General features: G+C 46.4%; 1 protein-coding gene across 6 annotated transcripts in view; it reads left to right on the top strand.

The window, feature by feature from the left end:
- The first annotated feature begins 7775 nt into the window (after positions 1 to 7775).
- LUZP1 (leucine zipper protein 1) overlaps positions 7776 to 27171 on the top strand; it is a 51953-nt gene continuing 32557 nt past the window's right edge. For 3 of the 6 annotated variants that reach the window (XM_039511565.1, XM_039511567.1, XM_039511570.1), the window contains exon 1: positions 7799 to 7821. The gene's annotated coding sequence lies outside the window, so the exon portion shown is untranslated. Of the gene's footprint in view, positions 7822 to 26329; positions 26348 to 27171 lie in introns of those variants that run through there. The other 3 variants (XM_039511569.1, XM_039511568.1, XM_039511566.1) reach the window with 2 other exon arrangements.

Here is a 27171-nt window from a genome sequence, read left to right as displayed (position 1 = left end):
TCTGCATTTGCACAACTGCCAACCCTGTGGGGCAGAAGCACCCAGCCTTGCCTAGCTCTCTGCATATAGATCCCAATCCCCTGTGGGCAAGGGAAGAGGGAGCAATGCTGCAGCAATGCCGCAGGGCTTACATCTCCCACTTGCCTGTTGACAAGCCTTCGTTGAGGACTATCCACACACTGAAGTTTTAAATTTCAGCCCTTTTTGTGTTTCAACTCTTTTGCAAGAGTAAAACTTTTTTTAAATTGGAAAAGTTAATTGTTTTGGATATTGTCATGATCACTCAGTTCAGAAATGGCTGGACAGATTTTATTCATACTTCCTAAAAACTGCTTTAGGGCTGGGACCAAAACTTTCAGTGAATGTAGGAACTTTACACTTCTTAAGCACTATGGGGGTAGGAAAACCGCCCCCGATCATAGAGCGGCTGAAGTGGTTCCCCCGCCCCCCCCCCCACACACACACATCTGGTCAGGAGACACACTGATTATGCGCCGACCAGGTGTTTACCACTGGAACACGATATGCATAAAGCACCAATCAGGAGAAAGAGCAAGAAGTTGGACTGAGTTTGTACATGCGCATAGTATGATGATTTATGGAACCAATTATAATAAAAGGACGTGGAAAACCCCCGTTCGGGCGCTCCACTGGAACAAATTGACTAACTTGGCTTCGTTATTGCAACAAGTGAATAAGGAATATTTCTGAGCAAGGAATGAGCACCTATAAGGGATGATTAGAATGACAGGGCCTTCTCAACTTTTGGCTAAGAGAGGTGACAACATTATTCAGTACTGAGACTCTTGCCACCTAGGCAGTTTGCTCAGTTGGTTCTGTGTTTTCTTGTGTATAGGGGTTGCTCAGTGGTTTGAGCATTGGCCTGCTAAACCCAGAGTTGTGAGCTCAGTCCTTGAGGGGGCCACTTAGGGATCTGGGGCAAAAATCAGTACTTGGTCCTGCTAGTGAAGGCAGGGGGCTGGACTCTATGACTTTCGAGGTCCCTTCCAGTTCTAGGAGATAGGTATATCTCCTATTATTATTATTATTTTTACAATGGGTTCTAAAGAATGTATTACATATTAGGTTCTCAGTAGAGGGGATGGTATGATGAGATTTCCTATCATGGCATGTGGCCCATCTGTGACTGCTAGTAGCAAGTATTTCCAGTGGCTGGTGATGGGACACTAGATGGGGAGGGCTCCGAGTTACTACAATGAATTCTTTCCCAGGTGTCTGGCTGCTGGGTGTTGCCTGCATGCTCAGGGTATAACTCATCGCCATATTTGGGGTTGGGGAGGAATTTTCCTCCAGGTCACATTGGCATAGACCCTGGGGTTTTTTTTTGTCTTCCTTGGCGGCCTGAGCGTCTCACTGGTTTGAACTAAAGTCAAGGGTGGACTGGAGTCTCTGTACCTTAAAGTCTTTAAATCATAATTTGAAGACTTCAGTAACTCAGCCAGAGCAGTGGGTGGGCAAGGTTCTGTGGTCTATACTGTGCAGGAGGTCAGACTAGATCAGTGGTTCCCAAACTTTAACAACCCGTGAACCCCTTTCACTAACATGTCAAGTCTCGTGAACCCCCTCTTAAAAATGAATATTTCTAGGGATTTTCTCCTTTATCTGAGTATAAATTATAAAAGCAATGATCTTGGAAATATAAAATTTGTTTTTGTGACATGCTTATTGCACACTATTCGTTATTATTTATCATTACAGTATTTTATTTCATTATGAAAACAGCTACACTCTTCCAAGATCTCACTTTCACAGCTTGTATCACTTTGAATAAGCCTATTATAAGACAAGGCTCCTATGTTTCATCAAGAAGTATCAGATGTGAAACAGCATGAAGGTATTTAAGAAGCCAACTCAAAGAGTTCCTCCTACACAAGCATTCAGGTCTTGGGCAGTCCAGGCAAACAATGCACATTACAACGAAGCTTAAACTTGTTCTTCCTCATAATTTGAAAAACAATACTAACTCCCTATTTAATTTTAAAACAGCAAAAAATATCCACCTCCCTTTCCATTTCTTATAAGGAGTCTTGAAGGTTAAATCTCAGTGTGATAGATCTGCTTGCTTTGATCTTCTTAGCTCTTGGAAGTCAAGGGGCTCTGGGCTGCTGGCCCCATGCTGCACAGGGTCCCTAGGGACAGCTCTGTCTGCCATTAGGGAATTTTTTTTCCCCGAGAACCCACTGTAACATTTCACGAACCCCAGTTTGGGAATTACTGGACTAGATGATTACAGTGGTCCCTTCTGACCTTTAAAGTCTGAGAGTCTTGTTAAAAGTGCATCTTCCTACCTAACTAGGTGAGAGAAATCTAATGCAGATAGGATACACCATTGAGCAGAGAAATCAACATAATTTATTTTTTGAATTAAATGTTTCACTTAAAAAATTGTTATGTAATCTGGACAATTCAAATTACTAAAATTTGCTTAACGATATCTATCAAGGGCTCATCTGAGTGTATCCGTTTTAGCATTTTTTTCCAGCTCTGTCATGTTCTGCTGAATGCAGCATAATAGAATTCTGAATAACAGATTTTGCTGCAGTATTGCATCTTCATGACATGCTGCAACTGGACCTGTCCTGCTTTGTTTTCACATTAACTCTTAAATGCTGTAAATTGTTTTCATGCATACAGTCTGAATCCTAAAACCAAGTGGCTTCCTTGACTGGATATGTTGAAAAACATACCATACAGTTTATAAAGCCAAGAAGATACTGCAGACTGAAAGCCTTAGTCGATCATCTGATTCCATTGCAGCACTTTCAGCTGGCTCATGTTGTGAGGTCCCTGTACCTCATGTGGGTGTGTAATGGGTTACCTTAAAGAGAGAATATGATGAAACTGCTTCAAGGACTTGTTGGTACATGTGATACATTAGTGAAACATACCAGAGGAGAAAGGAGTTTCCTGAACTAGTATTTGGAGCAGAACTGAAAAATCATTCATTCCCTGTGTTGTGTGAATCATTTGGAAATGTCTGTTTCAAAGTGGAGGAAAAACTGTCCTCCACTTTAAAACTAAATAACGTTAATGTAGCATTAATATCAAGAATTTAAACATGCAGCAGATATGGGAGCCTAATGCAAAGGTCCCCATAGCAAAGTTACCTCGGTCACATGGCATCTTTGTGTGTAGTATTTTGGAATACAGTTCATGCTATGAAATGCAGAGAATGCCTTAGTCTAGGTGCAACATGGGAGATTTAATGTTTCTGTTGGAAGTTTGTCTTTAAAATGTCTCAGCTTTTATGCATTTAGAGTTGCAGCCTTAATACTGCTTTCATGTAGCTTGTGCATTGGGCAGGGAGTACCAACACGAGGTTCAGCTTGGAGTGAAGCATCTTCAGTATCTCGGTGTAGCGAAGCGAGACTCACCGGTGCGGTGCCTCCTGCTGGTTATCCTGGGAATTAGCTCTCCAGCATACAGAGTGCCTCCTACTGTCCAGTGCCCCTCTTCCGCTGGGTTCTGCCCCCAGCAGTAACCCACAGTCTGGGTCTCCCCTCACAGGGGAACCCCCCAACCCTCTATCCCCACCTGGCCTCAGTGGGGACTGCCAGTCATCTAGCCCCTGTTCACTGGGGCAAACTGCAATCTGTAAACCACTCATCACTGGCAAGGGTTTTGTTTTTTTTTGGACCTGCTGCCTTTCCCTGCAGCCCAGTACCTCTCTTTAGGCCTTGAACGAGGCCTGCAGCCTGGGGAGTTGCCAGGCTGGAGCTCCCCAGTGCCTCTTTCCTTTTCCCAGCACTACTCTACCTCTGGTACTCTGCTCCCAGACAGCTAGGTCCTTCTCTTTCCACTGCTAAAGAGAGACTGCCTTAGCTCCTGGCTCGCAGCCCTTTTATAGGGCCAGCTGTGGCCTGACTGGGGAAGCAGCCACAGCTGGGGCCATGCCCCAATCAGCCTAGCCTTTTCTCTCAGGAGCGGGATAACTGCCCAATAGATACAGTGTGGAAATATCCTGAACACAGATATTCTTCAGGAGGGAAGTCCTCAGGCCAGATCCGCACTGCTGGGGACAAACCACAAAGGTGGCCGAAGGGGATGAAAGCTGTGAGGGTCTGTCGGGGGGGAAGATTTGCTGTCCCATGGAGAGGATGAGGGATGTGGCCCTCTTAACCCTTGGATGCCCAGTCTCCCCATGACATGGACAGCAAATTTATTCCCCAGAACTTGTGTATCTAACAGAGAGGCAGAGCTGTCCAGCAGACCCTGGAACACTAGCTTCAGAGATCTCTGTCCTCCCCAGCTGCCTGGCATCACTGCCAGAGTTTCCCCTGCCCACTAGTGCCCTTGGGAATCCCACTGAAGGGGAGTGCCACAGAGTGGAAGGCCTGGTGGAGAGACAATACATAACACATGTATTCTGGTAGTGTCTAAGGACCAACCAAGAATGGGGACGCGTTGTGCTAGACTCTGTAAAAACACCATCTGCGCTGCCCTTTCCTCTATGGTGTTTCTGTTACTTCTGAGGGCATTCTGCACCAACAAATTTAAAAATTGTGCGCACAATATTTTAAAATTCTGCAAATTTTATTTGTCAAGTAAATGTGGAGGCTGAACCACTGGCTCCACAGAAGTGGGAGATTATTGCACAGCGGCCCCCCCCCCCCCCCCCCCCGGACATAGACTCGGCGCAAGGACCAGACCTGCCCCAGAAACACCCCAGGGCCCTGCCCCTCTGTGTCAGGTGCACCAGGTGTGGTCAGGCAGGCTAAGCAAGGCAGGATCCAAATGTGGAGGAGCTTAATGTGAGGGGCTCTAGGTGTGGGTTGAGAGGGTTTGGTGTGGGACAATGTGGGTGCGGACAGCTCAGTAGGGGAATCTGGGTGTGGAGGGATCTGGATGCACAGGGACTTGTTGGTGAGTTCTAGGTGCAATGGTAATGGGACTCTGCAGGGGGGTCCAGATGCTGGGGGATTGGGGCTCAGTGGGGATCCAGGTGTAGCTGGTTGGGGCTTAGTGGGGATCTGGGTGTGGGTGGTTTGTTGGGGTGGTCCAGGTGGAGTGGGGCTCATTGGGGGGGTTCTGAGTATGGGAGGGTGAGGCTTGGCAGGAGGGTCTAGGGATGAGGGGGTCTAGATGCAAGGGGGTTGGGTGGATGGAGGAGCAGCTCCCTGTAGAGGGATCCCTCCCCCTGCAACATAGGAGCGATGGGTGAAGGAATGAGGTGGTGGTGGGGGTTTGCAGAGCTACCTGCAGCTGGGGGAGAAATCTGGGGATGGGTCTGACCCAGCCCTGGATGCAGTGTAGGGGAAGAGGAAGTCCCGTTCTCCTCAGCCCAGCCAAGACTAGCAGCTGAGCCCAGCACAGTGTAGGAACCATGTCACGGAGTCACGAGGCTGATGCTCTGGAACTACTCCCTATGAAACCAGACAGGACTCTGGAGGTAGCATGCCTCCTCTCTCTGAGCATACTGTCTCCAGGGCAAGAAGCTTACACAGCTTTGACCTTGCTGGATCTGACCTCGGAGCATTCAGCATCCCCTTCCTCACCATGTGCTTCCAGCAGTGAGTCCACCCATTTGGGGCTTCTGGGGAAGCCAGAAGGCCCTGCACCCCAACTCTGCAGTCAGCAGTGACTCTCAGCCAGGGTAAAATGGAAGGTTTTTAGTTGACAGGAACACAGCAAAGAACAAAACTTCTTAGTCACTGATTTCTGTGCTTTCAGCAAAGTCCATCTTGGGGTACCCCGGGGCCAGACACCCTGGACTCCCCCTCTCCCAGTCCCCCCCAGCAGACTGCCCTGGACTCCACTGCCTGTCCTATGACATGCCTGTTACTTCTCCTCTGGTCTTTGTCCTGCTTCCTGGGCCGAGAGTCACGTGGTTGCACCTCCCTCCTGGTTCTCAAGTTACAAAGGGCATTGTCCATCGCTCACATGCAGGCAGTTGGAGCAGCCTCAGCTTCCCCTGAGGGTCTCAGCCAAAGTCACATGCCCTTATTCCCACCACCTTGTCATTAGTGTAGCACACAGGGAAACTGAGGCATACAGTATTTGTGCAAAGCAATAAAACTAATATAGGTTCAACATAACAAGGGAAAATCCCCACTTTGTCACAAGGCATCAGCCAGGTCTTCCCCAGTCCCACCCCCCGCCCCACAGTGATTTAGCTCTCTGCCGACTGCCTCGGACACTTGAAACATACTGCTAGGGAGGGTTGCATGACCGCTCTTGTGGCTTCACTTTGCTTCCCTGGCAGAAATTCATTTTTCTGTGGGGAAGCAAATAAATCTGGGCACATAAATTCTGCACATGGACAGAGGCACAGAATTCCCCCAGGAGTACTCTGTGGGTCACACACAGGAAGGTGAGCTCTGTGTTCACAGAGATCTCAAGTAAAACTTCCAAACTCTGCCAGAAGAAATAAGAGCTACTTACCATCCCATAGTCCGAGCTAAATGAAGAGTCCACCTCTTGGCTTCCCCACAGCAGCTCCTTCGTTCTCATTAAAAGCCACCAAAACCCCTTCACCTGCCTCTCTCTGGCCAGGAAGGACAAATGAGAGTTAGGAGGCATTCACAGTAACATTTTTAAAAGCACATATGTGACTTAAGTGCCTAGTCCCAGCTTCTGGCAAACAGCCTGGATACAAGTGGGACTCTAGCTCCCTGACCCCATGCTGCAAGGTTCCATACAGTGGAGCGGGCTGGCTGCCGCTTCCAGCAGCTCCCATTGGCCTGGAGCAGTGAATCGTGGCCAGTGGGAGCCGCGATTGGCTGGACCTGCGGATGGGGCAGGTAAACAAACCAGCCCAGCCCGCCAGGGGCTTTCCCTAGACAAGCGGCATCCCAAGTTTGGGAAACACTGCCGTAGAAAATTAAATGCAAAATATTAATGGTAAAAATTTCAAAAGTACCTAAGTGATTTAGCAGCCTAAGTCACATCTTCAGAAGTGATTTAGGCATCTGAGTCTAAGGCTTTGTCTACACTAGCACTATTGTCAATAAAACTTTTGTTGGTCAGAGGTGTGAAAAAAACAGCCCCCTAACTGGCAAAAGTTTCACCGATAGAAGCACAGGTGTGGACAGGGCTATGTCATCAGAGACGCTCTCCTGCCAACATAGCTACTGCCACTCATTAGAGGTAATTTAATTATGCCGGTGGGAGAGCTCTCTCCTGTCTGCATAGGGCAGCTACACAGGAGACCTTAGAGTGGCACAGCTGCAGCGGTACACCTATGCCGCTGTAAGGTCCATAGTGTAGACATAGCCTAAGTCTCATTGGCTTTCAGTTGCCAATGAAGAAACAACTCAAATATTCTGAAGCCTCAGCTCAGAAGCCTAGCATTGTTTCCATAAGAGCAGTTGAGATGCCATAAGGAAGTCCAAGGAATATAATTAACGTGTAGGATGCTGGGAGCTAAAGGACAGAGTCCCAAGAGCATAGCATGTAAATGAATGTTAAGGCTCAGTGTTACTTGCCGTGCATTACCAAGTCAGTCTTTGTTTACCTGCATGAATTGTCATGAAACAGAATACTTGAGGTCCACCTAGTTCAAATGACTTCACTGCGAAATCACAGGGGTCATTTAGCTGGTGTATTGCATAGCTGTGAGTCAGTGCCTCATGTAAGTGGGTGTGATATCTGCCATTCCTGCTTAACTGAAAGGCAGGGCTTCCTGATTTGATAATCATGCCTCATCTTGTCAGTCTCCTGTGCTGTTGTCACATTAGCTCCTCCTGAGTTGTGGTGCAGCCAGAAGCTTGCTCAGTGCTGGACGTGGGCTGACAAAAGTTGGAGTTGCTTATTGCAGAAACCCAAGGAGCCCCCTTGAATGAGCTTCAGAGCTATTGACAGGTTCGTGATTGATTTGCTAAAACCCACAGGGTCTTGCTTTAAAACAAAACTCTAGAATAAGGATTTCTTGAAATGCAACTGGAGCAAGTTAGAGCTACTGGTGCAGAGGCATGCAAGGAATCTTCTTGATTTGATTGAATAGTCTCTTTTCATCTGCAGCAACTGAACAATGGTATCAGTGCAGTGGAGTCCTGCAGGGATGCTGTAAGGTTAACTACCTAAAGCTTTAATTCTAGGAGAGTTTCAAATGGTTGACAACTTCCTTCTAATCTTTTGGTACCAGCAATGTTAACCCCCTTATGTCCCTCTGCTGGCTGCCTTAAGCAATGCTGTTTATTAGTGCTCTTTGCTTTCTGGTGAATGTTTTTCTGTAACAGCCTCTGAGCCTGCAATTGTCTCGTATACAATTGGGTTCACACAGAATGAAGAGTCAGCACTTATATAACACTGAAGGCTTGCATGGTGGTCTAGAGGCAAATGTAAAGACACAGGCCTTGCCCCAAGTTGCTTACAGTCCAAACTGAGATGAAGACTCAGTCGCCTGCTTCTGCACAGCAGGTCTCAGCAGTGGGTTTAGCACCAGCAGTCTGACCCAGCTTCCATTCCAGTCAATGGGAGCCTTTCCATTGATTTCAAGGGGAGCTTTGTTGGGCCTCAGTTCAGCTGCACACATTTTAGTTGCAAGTGCAGCCCTGGACAGTCTATGTTCAGCACCACTGTGGAAAACCATGGTGAAAGTCTGCTGGGAGCAAATCCCTACCATAGCTTGCTGAAATGGTGCTGTATTTCATTTGGCCAGGTCTACTCTCCAAGCTAAGCAAATGGAAATGAGCCAGCGCTGAGTCCTTCTTAGTATTGGGCGATGTTTCTGGGATAGGCCAGGCCAACAAAAGGTCACAGAGGGAAAGATGGACCGGGAGGACAGTGATGTACAAAGAAGGGGTTCTGCCTCTTGGGGGTGCATTTTCCTATGAAGAGTGGGGGGCAGAAGGTTGCTGCTTGGATTTCTGATTATTACATGTTTCTGTGTTTGAAAAACTAATGGCATATCTTTCAGTGGTGGATTAACAATTATAATGAGGTCCTGCAAAAGAAGAGTTAAAATTGTGTTTATGCCCTTTTTTATGGTGGATAAAGGTCAGTAAAAACTTGTGGCAGTGCTGGTTTGTGAAAGTTTTTTGTTTTGTTTTGTTTGTCTCCTTGTTTTTACCTTAGCAGTATCAAGAATGGCATGTTGAGTCATGTTGAGTCTTCTGGGTTTGTGGGAGGACTTGCTGGGAGTCTCAGAGACGTGGCCAGCAAACTCTCTCAGCCTTTACGAGAAGTAGTGATGTTGAATTTTAACAGATGTATTTTCTCCTAAGTGTGTACAGGCATTTGAGTTAAATATGTATACAAATGGAAAACAAGTTTTGAAAAAGACAGATTAAAAATTCCTTCCCATCTCAATTAATCATGTTTCTTTTCCTAAGGACTGTCATGTCATTAACCAGCAGCTCTCCAGTGGCCCATCAAGCTTTCCAAGATAGACAAGAGCTGGATTTCTAATGTTAAAAGAAAGCAGTTAAGAACACTTCAAAAATCCTTTTGGGCCTCATTTTTGTGTCATAAGCAACACAGGGTATTGAGCGACAGCATTCAGCATGAACTGGAGGGGTGTGAGGTTCGACTTACAATGAATGGCACAGTGCTTCTGAATTGATACCCTGATTCGACTTATGACAATTAGGGTACGTCTTCACTACCCACCGTATTGGCGGGTAGCAATCGATTTCTCAGGGATCGATATATTGCGTCTCATCTAGACGTGATATATCGATCCCCGAACGCGCTCATGTCGACTCCGTAACTCCACCAACGCAAACGGCGGTAGCGGAGTCGACATGGGGAGCCGCGGACGTCAATCCCGCGCCGTGAGGACGGTAAGTAATTCGATACAAGATACTTCGACTTCAGCTACGTTATTCACGTAGCTGAAGTTGCATATCTTATATCGATTTTCCCCCATAGTGTAGACCTGCCCTTAGTTTCAACTTTACAATGCTTGGTCCCTCATTGGAGTGGATTACAGTTCCGAGTTACAATGTTTCGGTTTACCACGCAATTTTCAGGAACCATTTGTGCCATAAATCCAAGGACTGCCTGTATACAGTACTGAAGCCAGGAATAGATAAAGACTTGACTTAAAAAAGACTTAAAAAAAAAGACCATCATATGCTCTTTACTTGTGTTTGATAGAAAGTAGTGGATTAGTGCTTGGACATGACTAGAACAGATTGGGAAAATTAGCTCAACGCTCTTCAGTCGGGCTGGGGGGATGGGTGGGAGGGGGAGGGGGCGGGGGAGCAGCCTTCCAAATAGAAACTGCTCAGCTTTGTGATTTCCTTTAACTGTTGGCATAGTTCCCTGTTGCATTCAAAAGATATTCATTGTAGGGTGGAGATACTAGGTTTAATTGGTAAACAATATTTGTAGGCATTGCACACATTAAATAACAGGACACCTGCTCAGAGAGAGAAGAGGACAGAGGCAAAACTCTGGTAATGTGTTCCCAGGTTATGAGTTCAGAGCTGTGTATAGTCAGGGGTGTGAGATCAGAGTAGGTAGTGGGAGCTTCTCTCTGTGTGGCTAGGATAGAAATGATCTCTTTCCTTTCCTGAGCTGCAGGGTTAATCCATTTTGCCAAAGCCTTGGAAATGTCCCTTGTAAATGCAGACTCTGCAAGTGTGAACCTGGCATCTATTCTTCAGGACCTGCCTCAGGAGAGGAGCAAACTGAGCTCCCTTCCTCTCTCCCTGCGACTGGAACTATGCAGTGTATATTTTGGAAACAGGCTTGAGAAGTCGTCAGGTGTAACACTTCCACTTCTTGCCTGGAGCCTGGTGGAAAATGGGGCCAACCCATTGGCTCCTCTGGCACTGTCATGCTCCCTGTACACTGTGATAGACCCAGGCCAGTTGGGTACAGCAGACTAGCAGAAGGCAGATATACTGGCCACTGGATTAACAGTTTTCTGTTCCCTGACTGACCAGAGCAGGGGCTGCTCCAGGTTAATGAGAACACCTGACTCCAATTAACCTGTAAAGAGTCAGGTGAGGCCATTCAGTTAATGTGACCACCTGACTCTAATTAAGGCCCTGCTGATACTATAAAAAGGGCTCACTCCAGTCAGGCAGGGGAGTCAGGGAGCCAGAGGAGAGGAAGTGCAGCTGAAGGGCTGGTTACTGAAGACACCCTAAAACCATCGTTAAAGGAGCCCTAAGGTAAGGGTGAAGAAGGGAGAAGCAGGAGAGCTGTGGGAAAGTGGCCCAGGGAAATGTAGCAACTCTGGCAGTGAAAGGTTGGCTGCCAACAACTGTTACCATTAGGGTCCCTGGGCTGGAACCCGGAGTAGAGGGCAGGCCCGGGTTCCCCCCAACCCACCTCTACAGGAACATCTCCTGGAAGGGGAAGTCAGGTCCCTGTGAGGACAGGAGGCTGAACAGAGACGGTGGGAGTTCTCTCACCAACCTCCTTGCAGGCCTATGATGAAAAGGGCTCAGTAGACTGTAACCCTGGCCCTAGAGAGAGAAGGGCTACGTGGAGGGTCACAGTGAGCCACTGAGGCTATCATAAACCGCCTAGAAGCGCAGGACCCACGGGAGCAAGGTCAGAGCTCTGCCACAACACATACAGAGGCTTTGTCCCTCCAGAGAGGAACCTGGTGCCTGAGGGATCTCACAAGCTGATAGGATCCTGGTCTTCCTTGAGTGCTCCTTTAGCACCTCCATCTCGTCCACTGATTGATTGGAAAGCTTCCTGCTTTTGATCTTAAAAAAATGTTGCTGTTAATTTGCATGTCTTTTGCTAATTGCTCTTGAAAAATTTATTTGGCCTATCTGATTATACTTTTATACTTGACTTGATGGAGTTTATGCTCCTTTCTATTTTCCTGAGTAGGATTTGACTTCCAATTTTTAAAGGATGCCTTTTTGCCTCTAACCACTTTTTCTCCACTGTTTAACCATAGTGGCATTTTTTGGTCCTTGTCCTTTTTTTAAAAAAAATTTTTATTTGGGGTATACTTTTACTTTGAGCCTCTGTTATGGTATTTTTAAATAGTTTCCATGCCGCTTGCAAGTATTTCACTTTTGTGACTATTCCTTTTATTTTCCATTTATCTGCCCGCCTCATTTTTGTGCAGTTCTTTCTGAAATTAAATGCTACTGTGGTGGGCTTCTTTGGTATTTTCTCCTGTACATGGATTTTTCATTTAATTAGATTACAGTCACTATTACTAAGCAGTTCAGCTATAGTCACTTCTTGGACCAGATTCTGTCCTCTGCTTAGGCCTGAATCAAGAATTGTCCCTCCCCTGGGCTCCAGGACTAGCTGATCAAAGAAGCAGTTGTTAATGGTGTCTAGACATTTTATCTCTGCATCCCATCCTGAGGTGACATGTTCCCAGTCAATATGGGGATAGTTGAAACCTTCCATTGTTATTGGGTTTTCTGTTTTTGTAGCCTCTTATCTCCCTGAGCATTTCACAGGTCAGGTGGTTGGTAATATAATTCATTCCTGCTGCTATACTTTTCTTTGTGCCATGGGTCCTGCTTCTTTATGGCAGGTAGGTACACAACCTTTCCCTTGGAACAGAGAGCACGGTTGGCCAAGCTCCAGGGCAACTCTTCCCAGCCCCTGTGCATAGTCACAGAAAACTGACTGTGTCGGATACACCATTTGAATGGTCCCTGTTTAGTGACAAGGCAAAGGCAAACACCGTTCCTGGTAACATCTTATGACCCCAAATCTGCCCATCAGCCTAACCCTGTACATTCAGGGGAGCATCATTGTCATGATAGATTCTTACATTTCCAGACCAGAACGGACTGTTGTGATCATCTACTCTGACCACTGTATGACACAGGCCGAGACCTGCCCAAAATAATTCTTACAGTAGAGCTTCTCGAAAAATATCTAATCATGATGTAAAAATGATGGAGAATCTGCCATGACCCCTAATAAATTACAGCCCATTTACACTTGGAAAGCATCATGCTGTCCAAACAATTTTCTGTGTGTGTGTGTGTGTGTGAGAGAGAGAGAGAGATTGAGAATGAATCACAGGAATGTGGAGTCTGCCAGAACCTTGGGGAACTGTGAATTAGAAATGACAGTTACCCGGGGGTTGGGTGGGTGGAGAGCAGCGGCAAAGCACCTAGATTTATCACAATTAAATTTCAAGGATTATTGTTTATTTCCATGATTGTCCACATTCTCCTTATACCATTTGGCTCAAATAGAACATCACCCAAGTCATTGTGGTCTCTTCTGGGAGAGGCAGCATGGTCTTGTTGATTGAAAGATGGGCTGGGAGTCCTTTCCAAGCTCTGCCATTGGCTCACTGTTCCTTTGGATGGGTTACTTCACCTTTCCGGTTTCCCCCTCTCTAAAATGACTTAGACTTTCCTTGGAAAGCCCTGTGAGTTGACGAGAAGCTGGATATGAGTCGACAGTGTGCCCCTGTTGCCAAGAAGGCTAACAGCATTTTGGGCTGTATAAGTAGGGGCATTGCCAGCAGATTGAGGGACGTGATCGTTCCCCTCTATTCAACATTGGTGAGGCCTCATCTGGAGTACTGTGTCCACACTACAAGAAGGATGTGGAAAAATTGGAAAGAGTCCAGCGGAGGGTAACAAAAATGATTAGGAGGCTGGAGCACATGACTTATGAGGAGAGGCTGAGGGAACTGGGATTATTTAGTATGCAGAAGAGAAGAATGAGGGGGGATTTGATAGCTGCTTTCAACTACCTGAAAGGGGGTTCCCAAGAGGACAGATCTAGACTGTTCTCAGTGGTAGCAGATGACAGAACAAGGAGTAATGGTCTCAAGTTGCAGTGGGGGAGGTTTAGGTTGGATATTAGGAAAAACTTTTTCACTAGGAGGGTGGTGAAGCACTGGAATGGGTTACCTAGGGAGGTGGTAGAATCTCCTTCCTTAGAGGTTTTTAAGGTCAGGCTTGACAAAGCCCTGGCTGGAAAGATTTAGTTGGGGTTTGGTCCTGCTTTGAGCAGGGGTTGGACTAGATACCTCCTGAGGTCCCTTCCAACCCTGATATTCTATGATTCTACGAAAGGTGTTGTGTAAGTACAAAGTATTCTATACAGCAGGCAGCATTTCAGTAGCCTACTTTTCCCCAGACTCTATACCCTAGCTGTTCAGAGCCAAGACCACCTATATCTTTGGCCAGTGTAGTGTGCATATCCTTATGAAATGAGGGTGTGTGTGAAACTGGATGCAGTGGTCCAGGTGGCTGTGCCTCATGGCCTTCTCCAGTGGCACATTCCAGGCAAAAAGGTCAGTGATGGTTGCAGCGGCAGTCTCTGACACTCAGGAGAGCCTGGACTGGTGGAGATGGCTGTCATAGGCCACAGGGAGGGACTAGTGGTAGCAAATTCTGCTGTCTCTGGTTTTAATGAATATGTCAGAGAGGCTGATGTTGCTCTCACCCCAGGTTGTGAGGGCCTGGGGGAGAGGCTGCTGGTGGCCTCTACAGGGTGATTTGGCCACATGCAGGAGCTTTTAGGGCCTAAGTATCCTGATGAGAAGCTCAGGAAAGACAACAATGAATAACAAAACAGGACATACTTGCATAGCATCAAAGAAGAAGGGCTCTCCATTTTTGAGTCCTGTTCTGTTTTTGTTCACCTCAACTTTTAAATAGATAACACTGAGTTGGAAATGGTCCAGAGAAGGGCATCAGAGGTGGTTCTACAGCTGGGTAGGGTTGGCAGTTCCCACAATATGATCTTTGATTACAAAAGCTAGGCCATAATTGTCCACAAAGGGGCTTCTTGCATCTTCCTGTTTTGCTGGCCACTGTCAGGGACAGGACACTGGGCTCTGACCCAGTCTATGGTCCCTGAATGGTGAATTTGTATGCAGCTTAGTAATGACATTGTTAGATATCAGTTGGCCTTTGCTTAAAAAATAAAACAAACAAAAATCTTAACTTCCCATTTGTGCATACATGATACAGTACAGTCTTTAATTATGAGAACACAAGTTCTTATACACAGGTATCCAAAGGGTGCAGGTAAAAATGTGAAATAGTGTGGTGTCAGAGTGTTGCCAAGCATGCCTGCAGATGATCAAAGTTAAGGTTGAGAAGTCAGCTAGGGTTTTACATTTCTGGATTTTGTTCATTTAACTATATAACCTTAATGTTGCATTAAACTAAGGGTACTGGGACGGGTTCTTTTGCATTTAATTGATAATTTGCCTGCTTTGCTTCCTGAGGTTTGAGTTACAGCCTAACTGCACTAGTGAGTTTAGTAAGGGAAAAAACTACTCGCCTTCTTCACAGGGCCGGCGCTACCCATTAGGCAACCTAGGCGGTCGTCTAGGGCGCTAACATTTGGGGGGCGGCGACTGCGGCGGCCGGATGTTCGGCTGCCGCAGTCGTTGGTGGTATTTCGGGGGCAGGACCTTCCACCGCCTCTGTCGGGGGCACCATTTCAGGGGCGGGACCTTCCGCCACCTAGGGCACCACAAAGGCTGCTGGTGCTCCTGCTTCCTCATGGTCTTTTCCAAGTGAAGAGGCCTATTATGCCTTTCTCCATAGACTGCCAAAAGCCTCTAAAAATCATTCCCAAAGAGAGGACAGGGAACTAAATGCCAAAGTACCGGTGTGACAGGTTGGATCACAGAAACCCCCCTGGGATCTGCCAACTGTTGTGCCAGGACTACCTCTGCTCCTGTTTTCCCTGCCAGCTCAGGACTCCAGCACCCTGTCTTGCTGAGCCAGACACTCCCATCTGCTCCAACACAGATCCAGGTTCTGAATTACTGTATAAACTTATGCAGGGTAAACTCGTAAATTATTCACCCTCTATAACACTGATAGGGAGATATGCACCGTTGTTTGCTCCCCCAGGTATTCATACACACTCTGGGTTAATTAATAAGTAAAAAGTGATTTTATTAAATACAGAAAGTAGGATTTAAGTGGTTCCACGTAGTAACAGTCACCAAGCAAAATAAAATAAAATGCGCACATCTATGTCTAATCAAACTGAATACAGATAATCTCACTTTCAGAGACGCTTCAGTAAGTTTTTTCCTCAGACTGGACACCTTCCAGACCTGGGCACAATTCTTTCCCTTGGTACAGCTTTGTTCCAGCTCTGGTGATAGCTAGGGGATTCTTCATGATGGCTCTTCTCCCTTTGTTCTCTTCCACCCCTTTATATATCTTTTGCATAAAGCGGGAATCCTTTTGTCCCTCTCTGAGTTCCCACCCCCTTCTTCTCAATGGAAAGACACCAGGTTAAAGATGGATTCCAGTTCAGGTGACATGATCACATGTCCCTGCAAGACTTCATTACCCACTTGCCAGCACACACTATACAGGAAGACTTACAGGTAAAACACACCCATCTGCAGACAATTGTCCTAGTTAATGGGAGTCATCAAGATTCCAAACCACCATTAATGGCCCACACTTTACATAATTACAATAGGCCCTCAGAGTTATATTTCATATTTCTAGTTTCAGATACAAGAGCAGTACATTTATACAAATAGGATGATTACACTCGGTAGATTATAAGCTTTGTAATGATACCTTACAAGAGACCTTTTGCATGAAGCATATCTCAGTTACATTATATTTACTTATTAAATTTTTATAAAACCATATAGACTGCACAACATCACAACCGGGTCCTAGTGTAGTTAATAATCCCCCCTCCTTGAGGACATGGGGAGGCTGAGGCTTAACATATGAAAAGTGCCATTACCTCTTCTGATGAAAGTTGCTGTCATTGCTAAGGGCACAAATTCTTGGTGGCACAAGCACTTACACATAGTTTATCCCCCCCCATGCTTTTATATCTACTAAGTGGATAAAACACAAAATGTGCTTGTGGCTGCTAACAGGGTGTGACAGAGCCAAGAGGAAATGTGTGACAATCTAGTTAGAGCCAACCATGTTTCTATCTTAGGATGGCATAGGGGCCTCAGACAGCATGGAGGAGGAACTACTATAACTAGGAAGAATAGCATGAAATAGGCTCCTAGCGGGACTCTGTTTGAGACCGCCAAATGAGAGTAGAGAATTGGACATGCAGCTCCTGAAGCATCTATGTGTAGAAAGAAATACTGTTGTTATGGGGGACTTCAATCTAGGGTAATATGCAGGAGGTCTCAAGCAGCCATTAGTAAAACATCCTTAAAGTATCTGAAAGTATAGATCAGCAGTTCCCAGCCAGGGGTCTGCAGCCCCCTGGGGTGGCCACAAGTTGTTCCCAACACTCTCCAAAAACTTCCTGGATTGTCCGTGTACTGCTGTATTGCTCTCCCAGTAAATGTCAGGGTGATTGAAGTCCCCCATGAGAACCAGGGCCTGTGAACTGGAAACTTCTGTTATTTGCCAAAGAAAGCTTTGTCTACCTCATCCTCCAGATCTGGTGGTCTGTAGCAGACTCCCACCACTACAATGCCTTTGTTGCTCTTGTCTCTAAATTTAACCCAAAGACTCTCAAGAGAGAGTTAGGCTGGAGTCTGTTAGGACTCCACTAGAAACACCCCCACTGGATGATGATTCCTCATTAATGGTTACATTTTGAACCAGTTTTTAATCCATTTAAAATGTGCGGCACTGAGTCTTTTATATTATGCTAATTTTTAATTAGATTATTATGAAGTTCAAGTAAATCCAGAAGTCCAAGTAAAATGCATCAATAGTTATCTTTATCAAACTATTTTATCAAGTTCCTATGACAAGTCCTGTTTTCCATAAAACCATATTGATTGGTGTTAATTATATTTCCAACTTTCAGTTCCTAATATTTGAATCCTGTATCACCTGTTCCATTATTTTGTTTGGTATCGATGTCAGGTTAACAGCCTGTAATTACTCTGGTCATCCCATTTAGCCATTTAAAATATTGGTTCAATGGGAGCTTTCTTCCAGTCCTCTAGGACACCCCCAGTATACAAAGTTTTATTAAATATTAATGTCAATGGCCCAGAAGGTTCCTCTGCCAACTCTTTTAAAATTCTTGGGTGCAAGTTACCCAGATCTGCTGATTTTAAATTGTGTAATAAGACTATAAGAATGGCCATACTGGCTCAGACCAGTGGTCCATTTAGCCCAGTATCCTGTCTTCCAACAGTGGCCAGTGCCAAATGTTTCAGAGGGAGTGAACAGAAGTGGGCAGGTTATTGAGTGATCGATCCCCTGTCGTCCAGTCTCAGCTTCTGGAATATGGAGGTTTAGGGACACCCAGACCATGGGGTTGCATCTCTGCCCATCTTGTCTAATAGCCATTGATGGACCTATCCTCCACCAACTTATCTAATTCTTTTTTGAGCCCAGTTATACCTTTGGCTTTCACAACATCCCCAGCAACAAGTTCCACAGGTTGACTGTGCATTGTGTGAAGTACTTTCTTATGTTTGTTTTAAACCTGCTGCCTATTAATTTAATTGGGTGACCCCTGGTTCTTGTGTTATGTGAAGGGACAGATGACAACACTTTTTTCTTATTTGCTTTCTCCATATCATTCATTATGTTATAGGCCTATATCATATCCCTCCTTAGTTGTTCCTTTTCTAAACTGAACAATCCCAGCTTTTTTAATCTCTCCTCTTATGGAAGCTGTTCTGTACCTCAAATCTTTTTTTTGTTTCCTTTCTTGGCAGCTTTTCCAATTCTATTTTGTCTTATTTTGATGTGGTGTGGAGGTACCATGGATTTAAACAGTGGCATTATGATATTTTCTGTCTAATTATCTATCCCTTTCCTAATCATTCCTAACATTTTCTTATCTTTTTTGACTGCCACTGCACATTGAGTGGATGTTTTCAGAGAACTATCCACAATAACTCAGACATAGGTTAGGGGTTTGTTACAGGAGTGGGTGTGTGAGATTCTGTGGCCTGCATTGTGCAGGAGGTCAGACGAGATGATCATAATGGTCCCTTCTGACCTTAAAGTCTGAGTCTGAGTCCCAAGATCTCTTTCTTGAGTGGTAACAGCTAATTTAGACCCCATCATTTCGTATGTATTGTTGGGATTATGTTTTCCAATGTGCGTTACTTTGCATTTACCAGTATTGATTTTCATCTCTCATTTGGTTGCCCAGTCACCCAGTTTTGTGAGATCCCTTTGTAACTCCTCAAGTCAGTTTTGGACTTAACTATCTTGAGAAATGTAGTATTGTTTGAAAACTTTACTGCTTCCCTGTTTACCCCCTTTACCAGGTCATTTATGAATAAGTTAAACAGCACAGATTCTTGGGGGACCCTACTATTTATCTCGTTCCATTGTGAAAACTGATCACTTATTCATGCCCTTTGTTTCTATCTTGTAACCAGTTAGTAATCCTTTTATACCATGACTGCTTAGTTTGCTTATCTTTAGTTAATGCTGTTAACATCCTCCTTAATTCATATGGAGATATACCTATCTCATAGAACTAGAAGGAACCTTGAAAGGTCATTGAGTCCAGTCCCCTGTCTTCACTAGCAGGACCAAGTGCCAATTTTGCCCCAGATCCCTAAATGGTCCTCTTAAGGATTGAACTCACAATCCTGGGTTTAGCAGTCCAATGATCAAACCACTGAGCTATTCCTCCCTCATCCCCAGTTATTGTTGGGGTTGGATGATGGAAGGGTTTTTAAGCTAGTTAAATAAAATCTAGTGCTCAGAAGTTGAAGCTGGACACACTCAAATTAAGAATAGGACATAATTTTTTAGGCAGTGAAAGTTAAAAATCAACATAAATCGAAAGAGGGCATTCTTAATCCGAAATCCACACACAGATTTGCACTGGAATGACTAACGGTGTGAATTCCAACCGATTGAGTTATTTGGGTTCCAGTTTGTGTGTAGACAAGCCTTCAGGCAGATGTCTTTTTGTATTGGATATACCTGGCTAATGTTTTGGAAGTTTTCTTCAGAACCAGAACCGCTCCAAGCCAAGATCCTCAAAGTTATTTAGATGCATAACTGCTGAAATCAATGGGAGTTATATGCCTAACTCACTTAGACCCTTTGTAAATTCCATTAGGTGCCTATCTGCGTCTTTAGGTGCCTAGACACCTTTATGCAAATTTGGTTCTAGCATATTTAATAAAAACTGAGATTCTGGAGAACAGTTGTCATGTCACTCTGCAATGGCTGTGGAAGTACCTAGTCCTTCTGCACTTTGGAAAATGCTGCTGTAGCGCAACCACAAGTTATTGGCTTTAATGCAAGAATCATTGAGTAAAGTTCTCTGGTCTGTGCTATGCAGGAAGTTAGACCAGGAGATCCATTCTGATTTTAGATGTCATTAAAATCCATGAAAAGAGGGACAATTTAGGGGGAATATCAGGGAAAGTTTACTGATGTAGGCCTATGAGGCTGTAATATCTTTCCTTTAAGACAAGACTGGACAAAACACTTAAAAAAAATCCTGTAGGAAAGAAACTGGACTGGTCCCAGGGAACTAGACGATCCGGCAGAGCTTCTCCATCTAAAAAATCATTTTTATTTTTTTTAATTATAACCCTAAAGCTTCCCCAGATAAGAGAGCCTGGGAAGCTGCCCCTGACTGATGCAGAATTGCCTGAAGAGCTGCGGTGGTTTCACCAGAACCAGAGGAAACCCAACCAGAAACTAAACATTTTTCCTTGTGTTACACTCCCTAAGGCGACCCCCATATTTCCCCAAAGGGCGCTCACTCAGGCAGAAATGCGGTGGACATTTCTTATGCTGGCTCCAGCCTGCATGTCAGAGCTGTGAGCAGGCACTGCTCAAATGTGCTAAATGAGATCCTAGTCACTGCCCACAAATGGCATCCTGCAGGCGGGTTCCAGAGACAGCTGCTGCCGTTCCTTGGCAGGGGCAGGGGCGGAGGCTGGTCAAGGCTCTCTGCAGCAGCACAGTTCAGGTACAGAACAGTCACTGATGTGGAGTTAAATGTTAACCACAACTGCCAGCCACCTCTCTGCCTCAGAGCTCCTGGGTGCAGGGGCGGCTCCAGGCCCCAGCACGCCAAGCACGTGCTTGGGGCGGCGAGCCGGGGAGGCGCTCTGCCGGTGCCGCGAGGGCGGCAGGCAGGCTGCCTTCAGCGGCTTGCCTGCGGAGGGTCCGCTGGTCCCATGGCAGCAGACCCTACGCAGGCAAGCCGCCAAAGGCAGCCTGCCTGCCGTGCTTGGGGTGGCAAAATGCCTAGAGCCGCCCCTGCCTGCGTGCATTTCTGGGCAGCAGGGAGCCTCCCTTAGCCCATCAGGTGCAGTTCTACTCTCCTCTGCTTTTCCACCCACGGCTGGCCTGTGAGCAGCATATCCCAAACAACAGGCAGGAAAAAGGAATCTGGGCTAGGCGTGCGGCAGCCCGTAAGCGGTGTATGGTGACATGAAGGGGGTTGGCACTGAACCGGAGGTGTCTCGCCCAGCTTGACCCCTGCATGCCACACAACTGACCTTAGTTTTTGTTACATTTTCCTGTAAGGAGGAACCTTCCTTTGGGGATTTGCCATGATGATTTAGTTGCTGCTGCCACTTTCAGTCACTTGGTGTGTGAGGTGGCAGCATAACTGCCCTGCCCAGCAACCTCTCCCCCCAAAATCTACTTCAACAAGGGGCCCATTTGGCAGGTGGCTGTGTTTGCACTAAACACCCCTCTGCCCAACAGGAAATGAGTCACCTCCTGTCAAGGGCTTCATGTCAGGCACTGCAGTCTCCTCCCCACATCCTGCTCTTCCCTTCTTGGCTCTGTGAAATAGGAAACTCATTAAGTGCTTCCTCTATAGGGAACACTGACAGGAATGCTACAGGCTCAGCAAGGATTGTAGGTCAAAGGAACTGAAACCCTCCTCTCCTGTGGCTGTATTAGCCTCTCAGATGCCTCTCTAGCTTGTTTGCTGAGAGACTCACTTCAGGGTCAGATTCCTGAGGAACTAATACAAACAGCAAGAAGAGGATTTCAGATCCTTTGACCAGCAGTCCCTGCCTCAACTCGAGATGCGGCTGCAGTGGACAGGGCTGCCACAAGTACTCCCATCGCTACTCTGCTCCCTGGAGAGGAAGCACTTACACATTTCCCATGTACACTGCTTGGCAGTTGTCATCAACCGCCTGGCTGAGCATAAACTTGCTTTTAAAATGAAAAAAGGAACATTGATGTTGAAAAGATCTCCATGGGATTGCAAACATCAGCTAGGGATGTGGGGAGCTCCAGAGCTTGCCTGTCTTTTCAAATAGCTGCTTGTTATTACTGGAAACACCAGAGATGGGAAGAAGCATTTGAGAGAATCCCTCTCCTGGGCCTTGGGGCTGAGAGCAGCTCACAGCAGAGCACCTGACATCCCTCCAAATTCCTTCTGGAGAAGGTAAACATAGTCAGACTCCAGAATTAACTGATATTACACTCCCAGAAACCACCAGCTGCATCTGTGTTTCCTGGGTCTGATCTCAATCACCTTCAATGAGCCCTGTCAAGTAACTGAGGCTCCAGAATTGTGTGATGTGATGGGGTCTAAGGCGGGTAGCGATCAATTTAGACGCGATATACTCCCGTCGACTCCGGAACTCCACCAGGGCGAGCAGTGGTAGTGGAGTCGACGGGGGGTAGCCGCAGCTGTCGATCCCGCGCCGTGAGGATGGGAGGTAAGGCGAAATAAGATACGTTGACTTCAGCTACGCTATTCCTATAGCTGAAGTTGCGTATCTTACATCGACACCCCCTCCCCTCCCCCAGTGTAGACCAGGCCTAAATCTGAGCTCTCTCTGTTCTCTAGATGCCCAAGGAAATGGATTTGAGGCTTTCTCCCTACAGGGTATGTCTGCACTACGGGATTTTTCCAATTTTACAGAAATCGATTTTTGGAAACAGATTGTATAAAGTCGAGTGCACGCGGCCACGCTAAGCATATTAATTCGACGGTGTGTGTCCATGTACCGAGGCTAGTGTCGACTTCCGGAGCGTTGCACTGTGGGTAGCTATCTCATAGCTATCCCATAGTTCCCGCAGTCTCCCCTGTCCAGTGGAATTCTGGGTTGAGATTCCAATGGCTGATGGGGCCAAAAATTTGTTACAGGTGGTTACGGGTAAATGTCGTCAGTCAATCCTCCCTCCGTGAAAGCAACGGCAGACAATCATTTCACACCCTTTTCCCTGGATTGCCTGGGCGGACGCCATAGCACCGCAACCATGGAGCCCGTTCAGCCTTTTTTCACTGTCACCGTATGTCTACTGGATGCTGCTGACAGATGCGGTACTGCAGGGCTACACAGCAGCATCCCCTTGCCTTTTGCAAGTTAGCAAAGATGGTTACCAGCCCTACTGTACCGTTTGCTGCTTTGCAAGTTGACAAAGACAGTTACCAGTCATACTGTACCATCTGCTGCTGTCATGGGTGCTTCTGGCCGGCCTCAGAGAGGTCGGTTGGGGGCGCCTGGACAAAAATGGGAATGAATCCCCAGATCATTCTCTTCTTTAAGTTTTGTCTAATGGCGCGTCAGTCCTGCCAAGAATATCAGGTAAGCCTACTAAAGAACCAGAGAGGCAAATGGCCACTCCAGATCAGAGCCCCAGACATCCCGCAGAAATTATGAGCTGCATGCCATTCTAGGGGGTGCCCCTGCAACAACTCCACCTATTGCTTCTCTCCTCCCCCACCCCGCCTGGGCTACTGTGGCAGTTATCCCCCCATTTGTGTGATGAAGTAATAAAGAATGCATGAATTTGAAACAACACTGACTTTATTGCCTCTGCAAGCAGAGATCAAAGCAGGGAGGGGAGGGCGGTTGGCTTACAGCGAAGTAGAGTGAACCACCATTCTGCACTTGCTCATCCTATAGCTGAAAATGGGAATCTGTGATGAGCACTAGGATAGAAGCACAGGCAGGACTGAATCTCCAACGCTTTTGATATGGTCTCCCACAGTATTCTTGCCAGCAAGTTAAAGAAGTATGGGCTGGATGAATGGACTATAAAGTGGATAGAAAGCTGGCTAGATCGTTGGGCTTAACAGGTAGTGATCAACGGCTCCATGTCTAGTTGGCAGCCGGTTTCAAGCGGAGAGCCCCAAGGGTCGGCCCTGGGGGCGGTTTTGTTCAATATCTTCATTAATGATCTGGAGGATGGCGTGGACTGCACCCTCAGCAAGATTGCAGATGACACTAAACTGGGAGGAGTGGTAGATACGCTGGAGGGTAGGGATAGGATACAGAGGGACCTAGACAAATTAGAGGACTAGGCCAAAAGACAAGGTTCAACAAGGACAAGTGCAGAGTCCTGCACTTAAGATAGAAGAATCCCATTCACTGTTACAGACTAGGGACCGAATGGCTAGGAAGCAGTTCTGCAGAAAAGGACCTAGGGGTTACAGTGGACAAGAAGCTGGATATGAGTCAACAGTGTGCCCTTGTTGCCAAGAAGGCTAACGGCATTTTGGGCTGTATAAGTAGGGGCATTTCCAGCAGATCGAGGGATGTGATCATTCCCCTCTACCCCTCAACATTGGTGAGGCCTCATCTGGAGTACTGTGTTCAGTTTTGAGCCCCACACTACAAAAAGGATGTGGCAAAATTGGAGAGAGTCCAGCGGAGGGCAACAAAAATGATTAGGGGTCTGGAGCACATGACTTATGAGGAGAGGCTGAGGGAACTGGAATTGTTTAGTCTGCAAAAGAGAAGAGTGAGGGAGGATTTGATAGCTGCTTTCAACTACCTGAAAGGGCGTTCCAAAAAGGATGGATCTAGACTGTTCTCAGTGGTAGCAGATGACAGAACAAGGAGTAATGGTCTCAAGTTGCGGTGGGGAGGTTTAGGTTGGATATTAGGAAAAACTTTTTCACTAGGAGGGTGGTGAAGCATTGGAATGGGTTACCTAGGGAGGTGGTGGAATCTCCTTCCTTAGAGGTTTTTAAGGTCAGGCGTGGTGAAGCCCTGGCTGGGAAGATTTAGCTGGTGTTGGTCCTGCTTTGAGCAGGGGATTGGACTAGATAACCTCCTGAGGTCCCTTCCAACCCTGATATTCTATTATTCCATTTGTGTGTGGTCCTTTGGTTGACACTGGTAAAATACAGAATGTCCCGGGATATGTATGTTGGGGGACAGTTCTAAACAGCAGCTTAATTTTTTTATTTGCAGCAAAATGTAGAGGTCTAAGTATCTAATTTTGAGCCCTGGTAGCAAGGGGTAGGCTAGGGTAGGCGCGACCGCATGGTGCTGCTGACTGGGAGAGCAGCCTGAGGCAGAAGCCTCCAGCTGCCATGATATTCCAGGCAGGACTGAATCTCCATTAGACAAAACTTAAAGAAGAGAATGACCTGGAGTCATTCCCATTTTTGCCCAGGCACCCCCGACCGACCTCACTGAGGCCAGCCAGGAGCACCCACGGGGCGACGATGACGGATACCAGTCATACCGTACTATCTGCCGTCCGCAAGCCAAGGCAAGGGGATGCCGCTGTGTAGCGCTGCAGCACCGTGTCTGCCAGCAGCATCCAGTAGACATACAGTGACATTGAAAAAAGGCGAGAAACTATTTTTTTCCATTTGCTTTCACGGTGGTGGATGACGACATATACCCTGAACCACCTGCGACAATGTTTTTGAACCTTCAGGCATTGGGAACTCAGCCCAGAATTCAAATGGTTTTCGGAGAGTGCGGGAACTGTGAGATAGCTACAGTCGTCAGTCGCCCCTCCCTCCGTGAGCGTCCGTTTGATTCTTTGGCTTTCTGGTACGCTTGTCTCAGCTCCTTAAGTTTCATGCAGCACTGTGTTGAGTCCCTGTTGTGGCCTCTGTCCATCATGGCCTTAGAGATTTTTTTCAAATGTTTTGGCATTTCATCTTTTGGAACGGAGTTCTGATAGAACAGATTCATCTCTCCATACAGAGATCAGATTCAGTAGCTCCCGTACGGTCCATGCTGGAACTCTTTTTTGATTCTGGGACCACATGGTCACCTGTTCTGATCAGCGCTCCACGCTGGGCAAACAGGAAATAAAATTCAAAAGTTCACAGGGCTTTTCCTGTCTACCTGACCAGTACATCCGAGTTCAGATTGCTGTCCAGAGCGGTCACAATGGCGCACTGTGGGATAGCTACCGGAGGCCAATAGCGTCGAATTGCGGCCACACTAACCCTAATTCGAAATGGCAATGTCGATTTCAGTGTTACTCCCCTCATCGGGGAGGAGTACAGAAATCGATTTGAAGAGCCCTTTATGTTGACAAAAATGGCTTCGTTGTGTGGACGGGTGCAGGGTTAATTCGATTTAATGCTGCTAAATTCGACATAAACTCGTAGTGTAGACCAGGCCACAGATGCAGTATCCTGGGTTCTAACTCTCTCATTCTGCATTTGTTTCCGTCTCCAGTAGATGGCAGCAGGCTCACATACTGGCTGGCAGTTTTGCAGATAGATCAGTTACACAGCTGCATTAGAAAAGTTCTGGGAATATTTTGTATTTCTGTTCCCTGATCTTTGAAAACCTAGGGAATTCTGACCTGGGCAGTTCTTCCCAAGAGACAGCAGCTGAGTGGTAAGTCAGTCATCCCTGCTACAATACAGGCAATCCCCACATATACGCTGTGTATTCAGTAAGGAATTCAGCTCACACAAACACCACTTATCAGGTTCCAGCAGAAATTCAGCAAGTCTTCTCCCTCTTCCTTCTCCACCCATCCAGGGCTTGGGGCGCACTCAGATTCTACTCCTTATTGTCATTACAAACTATCTAGATGTTGCCAAAGGGTGTCTGTGAGAGGCAAATGCAATCCATCAGCCATTGCCCAGGACTAGACTTTAATCTGTTCTGAATTTAACTTGCAAAATATCCAACCTCTGTGGTTGGGTTAACCCCTTTGGGTCCATCTCTGATCCAGAGGCAGGTTGCTCCACAGAGCAATGCCATATTTGCCATCTCCTTTCTGCCAGAATCAGGCACAGATGTTCCTTGTTGCCTTTTCATGAAAAATTCTAGGATTCCTGATTATTTGAGGAAATTTCTTTCCTGTATTTTGAACACTGGTGTAGGCAGTGTTTAGTTACTTTAGCCTTTCCTCTTTTTATGTACTTCGTGTCTTCTAGTTTCCATCTCTAGTTTATGGTCATTGATTCTCTGTCTGATAAGAGTTTGCCTGAGATGTACACATTTCTCTGAAGTGAGGTATCTGCTAATGGAATAGTTTTGTGCAGGGATCCATAATGTGTGCATATTCACACAACTAACCAGTCACAGAGGAGCACGCATCACACACGCATGCGCACAAACAGCACTAACCAGTCTTGGAGGGGCGCTGAGTGGATATACTAGGGCAGGGGTAGGCAACCTATGGCACATGTGCCAAAGGCGGCACGCAAGCT

The sequence above is a fragment of the Mauremys reevesii genome, linkage group 23 (genome assembly GCF_016161935.1).
Source record: "Mauremys reevesii isolate NIE-2019 linkage group 23, ASM1616193v1, whole genome shotgun sequence".
NCBI lineage: Eukaryota > Metazoa > Chordata > Testudines > Geoemydidae > Mauremys > Mauremys reevesii.
Note: the sequence above shows the minus strand (reverse complement) of the source record. Positions and strands in the feature narration are given on the sequence as shown.